At 40.6% G+C, this 6,740-nt stretch overlaps 1 non-coding gene across 1 annotated transcript; it reads left to right on the plus strand.

Moving 5' to 3' along the window:
* Positions 1 to 5,286: 5,286 nt before the first annotated feature.
* On the plus strand, positions 5,287 to 5,393 carry LOC126003055 (U6 spliceosomal RNA). Its single transcript, XR_007493599.1, has one exon. It is a non-coding gene; the product is annotated as a U6 spliceosomal RNA (small nuclear RNA).
* Positions 5,394 to 6,740: the final 1,347 nt, after the last annotated feature.

The following is a 6,740-nucleotide window of genomic DNA, read 5'->3' on the forward strand; positions in this document are numbered from 1 at the left end:
GGGGGCGGCGGGGAAAGGAGGCCGGCCTTTTTGTGGGGGCTGTGACCTAAGTGGAAGCTGCAGCCCCCCAAAACACCTGACGTTTCCCGGGGCGCCCCTCCAGAGTTGGACGGGGGTGTTGAGGGCGCCCCGCGCGAGGCAGGTGGAGGGATGGAGTGGGGTGCTCGGGCGGGCAGAGTTTCCATTCCAGACTTAAGCTCTCCCCGAGAAGAGTCTGGTGGGTGGGAGCACCTCCCTGGCACCCCCGCGCCTCTTTCTCTTTCTACCCCGGCTTCGAGATGATTTCCAAACTTCTCGGACCCTGGCTCCTGGCCCTCCCTGCCCAGTGGGGTCGATCGATCTCGAATCCCGAACCGGCTCCCCACCCAGCCTGCCCTGGTGGTGGATTTCCCGAACCCTCTCCCAGCCCAGGGGTGGGGTTCACTGGATGGACCCCAGATGCCAAAGCAACCCTGACAGCTTTGCAAACGTGGAAAGGCGATTTGCTTTTGATTTCCCTTGAAACATTGACACTGATAGCGTTTTCCCAGGAATTTCCCCGAAAATTTTTTTTGCCTGCTTTTCATCACTATCTCTCTCATCCTTTCGATTTGGAAATTTTTTTTTCTGAAATATTTTTCAGAAAAGTCCAATTTGGAGGTTGTTGTTGTTTTTTTTTTTTTTTTAATGATTCATCCCCTCCCCCGTTGGATAAATCCCTTCCCCAGACACTCTACACGCCACCTCTAGACTCCGACCCTCCAGCATTGTTATGTGTCGAAAGAGAATGAATGACAAAGCTCCTCTGCTCCGTCCTTGGAAAACAGGGAAATCGAAACACCTGCAATCAAGCTTGAGCTACAAGGCAGGATTTCTTTTTTTTTTTTTTTTTAATTGACTTCATTTCAACCCACTAGGATCGCCTAGCTGTTAAAGATATGATTAACACTTGTTAATCGACTTTACTAGAGTGTTAATTACCTGGGATTCATTGAATAGGGAAATTAATGCAATCACCCCCAAAAAAGAAAAGCTCTAAAAATAATTCCATCCTGGAATGATTCCTTCCTTGTGTTTGCTTTGACTTGGATAGGAAAGGTCTGACCGCACACCCAAAGCCTTAATTATTGGGGGTTTCGGGGGGAGGAGGGATTTACCAGAACCAGTCAAACCTGTACCCCGCTGGGTTTCCGGCCAAGGTAGGTAAATCCCCGCCCACAGGACACCCGACTTGGCCTAGGGAGGCTTACTCGGAGCCCCAGAAAGACCACGGCGCGGCGGGGGAAGGGCGTGGGGTGCTTCCCTGCAGTTTTCTAATGTTTGACCTATCTGCAAGCCTCTTACTAGCTTTCGATTTTTTTGCTCTTAATTGCAGCAAGAAAAGATTTCTTTTTAATGTCCTGTTAGAGTGAATGATTTATTATTGTACTGAGATTTTTTTTTTTTATATTTTTCACCTTTTGAACTTGGCCATCCTGGAAGGAAATGAATGACCTATGGTAATCTTCTAGTCTAGTGTGTGTTCTCCAGTTCTGTATGCCTGACCGAATCACAAGGGGGAAGTTGTAGGACTGATAAGGAGAATTCATTTGTAGAGGGGCCTGCCGAAAACTGCAATTTGGGGAAATTTGCTGTCTCACGCATATTTTCTGTACCATGATTCAGCTTAAATAATTGACAGCTAGCCACTTCATGATGATCAAACGTAAAAGGCTTAAAAGTTAAAGGGCCTACTCTCTTATTTCAAGCAACTTTGTTTAAATATGACTCTCCGGAAGATGAACTGAGGTACCTAAGGCAAAGTAGTTAGAGGATTAGTGAATGCTAATTTGGGTAATGTTAATGATAAGCTCAAAAATTCAAAGGAAGAGACAAGTCTGAATAGGTTTTTATGGAGGAACTTACACTTCTCTTGAGGACTGCATGGATTCTGGATAGAGTTGGTAAGAAGGAGAGAGGTCATCTAAAATTATTTGGGGAATCGTGCTGGCTGAATCCATTTATAAATGAAGGAACTGAAACACTTGGTTTAAAAGCCACTCACTGAGCTTGCTAGGAAAAAGTACAGAGCTAGGAGTAATTTCTGAAGGCAGCCAGGTATGGTTCCCTCCCCTTGACTCCTCCCCTTCCACTTTACCTGCCTAACCAGAAGAGGTAGTAGCATCTTGAATCAACTCCTAGGTAGTTTCTGCGTAGCACATCGTAGTTATTGTTTGAATATAATAACTGAAAATAAAGTCATCTTATACAATAATTCAGTGCAGGAAAGTGGCAGAGGAACTGACCTGAGGAGTAATGACTCAACTGGGATGCCAAGTGTTCAAAGATGGTAGAGAATGGGGCTTGTGTTGACCTTCAAATACCTAGTCACCCCTTCCTGGTCACAGCATATTTAATAACCATCTCCCATTTCTCCTTGGGCACTGAGGTCACTCATTCAAGATGCTTCAGGATCCATTTAGAACTAGTGCAGCAAGTGAGACACAGGCAATAGGGAGTTAAGGTGTGGCATTTGGAAAGCTAGTGAGCGAGTAACTGGGTGTTAAAGGGCTCAGTGCTTTTTTGGTCCAACTGAATGTTGCCAAGTAAACACCCAGGGCCCAGTTTTGTCTGACCTTATTTTCCAAGAAAAACAGGAAAACAGATAAAAGAAAGAGCAGCTTTGTAAGAACTTTCTGATAGTTTTTTTGTTTGTTGGCATACTTAATTAAATTAATAATCACTTTGTGGAATTAAAATAAATTTGGGGCTTATATTAGCCTAGTTTTCAATCTCTTTGGTGAAAGTCATTCTGGCTTCTACCTGCATGGGTAATTTTGTGATATATTTCTGAAAGCCATAGAAAATTTTTATTAATGTCAGAATACAAAGTAATTAATGACTTCTGCTAAGAAAAGAGAACACAAAACCTTATGTAATTATAGCAGAGAAACTCTCAAGCAGAATATCTAGGTAGATAGAAGCATGTGACCAGCCAGAACACTGAAGCAGCAACTGTAACCTACAGACTCATTCTACAGGCCCTACTCATCGAACACATTCAAACAAACTAGCATTCCCTTCCCCTTTACTCCTCTCTTCTCACTACTTTCTTTTTTTTCTTTTTCTTCTTTCTTTCTTCTTCTCTTTTTCTTTTTAATGTATTTTCTCTTCTCTTCTTTTCTGCCCCTTACATATACTTTCCCCTTACCCCCTTTGGAAATTCGACTATCCCTTCACCTCCCAATCCCATCCAGATTTCCCACTTTATTAAAACTCTTCACCCTCAGTTCTTAATCTATTAGGTATCAAGACTGACCTCCTACCCCAATGAACCAGTACCCAGCACCCAAGCGAAGGGAGAAGGGATGCCAAGTTAAACCCACACCTCGTCCCCAGCAAGAAAAGGCAACCAACTCCCCTGCTGACTCATGCTGCGTGGCCCTCCTTACCAACTCTTTCTAACGTGGACTGTTGCTTGAAACCGGACTTAGCTCTAAAAGTATCCCCAAAGAAAGAACTCTTCCCAAGACCTCCCTGCCGCAAAGCTTTTAGACCCCAGGTGATTAGACACCATCTGTCCAGAATATCTAGGTAGAAATTCTTTCTTAGGATTTTATCTCCTGGATGCCTCCTGCTCTTTTTACCTGCACCAGTCATTCTATGGTTTTCCTTTCAAAATCTTCATTTCTGTGCAAAATATCTTCTTAGTTACAAATGAGTTAGAAGCTTGATGGTTTTAAAAGAATATTACTAAGTTTAGAGTAGAAAAGTAATATGTGTACACATTTAGAAATATAAATACTTGTTACTTAATCAATAACATTATTTACATTATTAATCATCATTGTCATTGCAAAATCAAGCTCTGAAACCCAGCTCATTCTTTGGAAGACTAATACTTCTATAGCTCGGACTATATATAATACAGGGTTGTTCTGTGGTCTATGTCCATTTTTGCTGTTACACTCAATTAGAATCTCAGCAGTTCCTCCCTTTTTGGAAGGGCTTGAGATGGGGTAAGATTGTATCTTGACAAAAGGAAGAATTCCTTGATTCAATTCTTCCCTGAATTGAGATCAGGTTTGCGTAATAAGCATACTGGTTTTATTTAAACTGCACAATTATCTGGGGATAAGATTGCAGGTAAAGTTGAGGGCAACACCAGTGAGACTTATGAGAATGGAGGCTGAAGCTCTTTCTATCCAAATTAATACCATAAAACATGTGAGGAACCAAGTGTCCATGATTTCCTGGAATGTATTGGAAAATTTAGCTGAAATTAGTAGAATTAGGACCCCAGATCCAGAATCTTTTAGATGTTTAATTTCTTCCTTCCTTCCTTCCTTCCTTCCTTCCTTCCTTCCTTCCTTCCTTCCTTCCTTCCTTCCTTCCTTCCTTCCTTCCTTCCTTCCTTCCTTTTCTTCCTTCCTTCCTTCCTTCCTTTTCTTTCTTTCTTTCTTTCTTTCTTTCTTTCTTTCTTTCTTTCTTTCTTTCTTTCTTTCTTTCTTTCTTTCTTTCTTTCTTTCTTTCTTTCTTTCTTTCTTTCTTTCTTTCTTTCTCTTTTTCTTTCTTTCTTGTTTTTCTTTTTTCTTTCTTCTTCCTTCCTTCCTTCCTTCCTTCCTTCCTTCCTTTCTTTCTTTCTTTCTTTCTTTCTTTCTTTCTTTCTTTCTTTCTTTCTTTCTTTCTCTTTCTTTCTTTCTTTCTTTCTTTCTTTCTCTTTCTTGTTTTTCTTTCTTTCTTTCTTCCTTCCTTTCTTTCTTTCTTTCTTTCTTTCTTTCTTTCTTTCTTTCTTTCTTTCTTTCTTCCTTTCTTTCTTTCTTTTTCTTTCTTTCTTTCTTTCTTTCTTTCTTTCTTTCTTTCTTTCTTTCTTTCTTTCTTTCTTTCTTTCTTTCTTTCTTTCTTTCTTTCTTTCTTTCTTTCTTTCTTTCTTTCTTTTTTCTTTCCTTTCCTTCCTTTCCTTTCCTTTTTTTCCTTTTCTTTTCTTTTCTCTTCTTTTCTGTTCTTTTTTCTCTTTCTTTGAATTACTCCTGGCAGTGCTCAGGGAAGCCTTTAGGATGCCAGAGTTTGAACCTGGGTCAACCACAACCAAAACAATCATCCTACCCACTGTACTATTAATCAGCCTTGATATGTACTTTCTTGAGGGATTAAAAGGATTGTAACTTAAACTATATCTATTATTAGCTACTCTGCCCCTTTCATTTTGGGGAAGTTCTCCCAGCTCCTGATACCCATCTTTATAAGTTATTTTCCTTTTCTAAGAAATTCTGGTTCTTAAAAAAAAAATTGTGGCATCACAGGGACGCAGTAGAAGTAGAGAATAGTGTGCTCGCTTCGGCAGCACATATACTAAAATTGGAACGATACAGAGAAGATTAGCATGGCCCCTGCGCAAGGATGACACGCAAATTCGTGAAGCGTTCCATATTTAAAAAAAAAAAAGAAGTAGAGAATAGTATAGGACAAGACCAGCCATCAACACTGGAGGCAAGAGGATGGCAAGGAATGGGACTTAGGAAGTTGAATTCTGGACTAAGCACCAAGGAATAAGGTGGGTGACATCATAATTCCTGAGTGGAGAACTAGGAATAAACCTTGAGCATCTTGGGGTATGGTTCAAAGAAACAAACAAAAATTACAATAAAAACTTAAATTTGGAGCCGGAGCCATGGAGCAGCGGCAGGGGTAGGGCATTTGCCTTGCACATGGCTGGCCCAGGTCTGACCAGATTCTGTCCCATATCCCCGGGCATCCCCTGTGGTCCCCCAAGCCAGGAGTGATTTCTGAGTGCATAGCCAGTAGTAACCCCTTAAAATAACTTAAACTTGTATCAAACCTTTAGTACATGCTCATTGCTATTGATATAGTTAATATATCTACTGAATAAAATTTGCTGGTTATACATTATCTTAAGGAAAAAAAAAAGGGCCTGGAGAGATAGCACAGCGGCGTTTGTCTTACAAGCAGCTCATCCAGGACCAAACGTGGTTGGTTCAAATCCCAGTGTCCCATATGGTCCCCCGTGCCTGCCAGGAGCTATTTCTGAGCAGACAGCCAGGAGTAACCCCTGAGCACTGCCGGGTGTGGCCCAAAAACCAAAAAAGGAAAGAAAAGAAAAGAAAAAAATTTGTTTTTGGTTTTTGGGTCACACCCAGCAGCGCTCAGGGGTTACTCCTGGCTCTGTGCTCAGAAGTCACTCCTGACAGGCTTGGGGGAGCAAATGGGATGCCAGGATTCCAACCACCATCTGTCCTAGATTGGCAGCATGCAAGGCAAATGCCCTACCGCTGTGCTACCTCTCCTGCCCCTTAAGAAAATCAAAATGTTAGTTCAATCCTAGAGAATGTTCTTTTCAACTGGAGAAGGATATTTGTCTCTAACAGCTGGTATTATCATTTTATCTGTGAATAATAATACTTCCATCCTGTTGCCAATGCATGTTGAACAATGTTAACTTAGCAGAAATGTGTTTGAAACACTGTAATCTGATTTTGAAATGGGAGCATTAATGGGAAATAAGAACTGTTCTCTATATCTATATCTGACTTAATTCTTTCCTTGAATATATCACTTCCCATGTGAAAAATTATGTCTTGACTTAAATATTTATGGTATTGAGACTATGGTATTTATTTTTAACTTTTCTGAACTTTATCAAAATAGAAAGTATAAAAATATTATTGAATGTACATATAAAAAACGTTAGTTTCAAAGATTTTACATTATTTATTTAATTTGTTTTTTTGTGTTGGGACACAACTTGTGGATACTCAGGCCTT

This window comes from Suncus etruscus, chromosome 2 (genome assembly GCF_024139225.1).
Source record: "Suncus etruscus isolate mSunEtr1 chromosome 2, mSunEtr1.pri.cur, whole genome shotgun sequence".
Classification (NCBI taxonomy): domain Eukaryota; kingdom Metazoa; phylum Chordata; class Mammalia; order Eulipotyphla; family Soricidae; genus Suncus; species Suncus etruscus.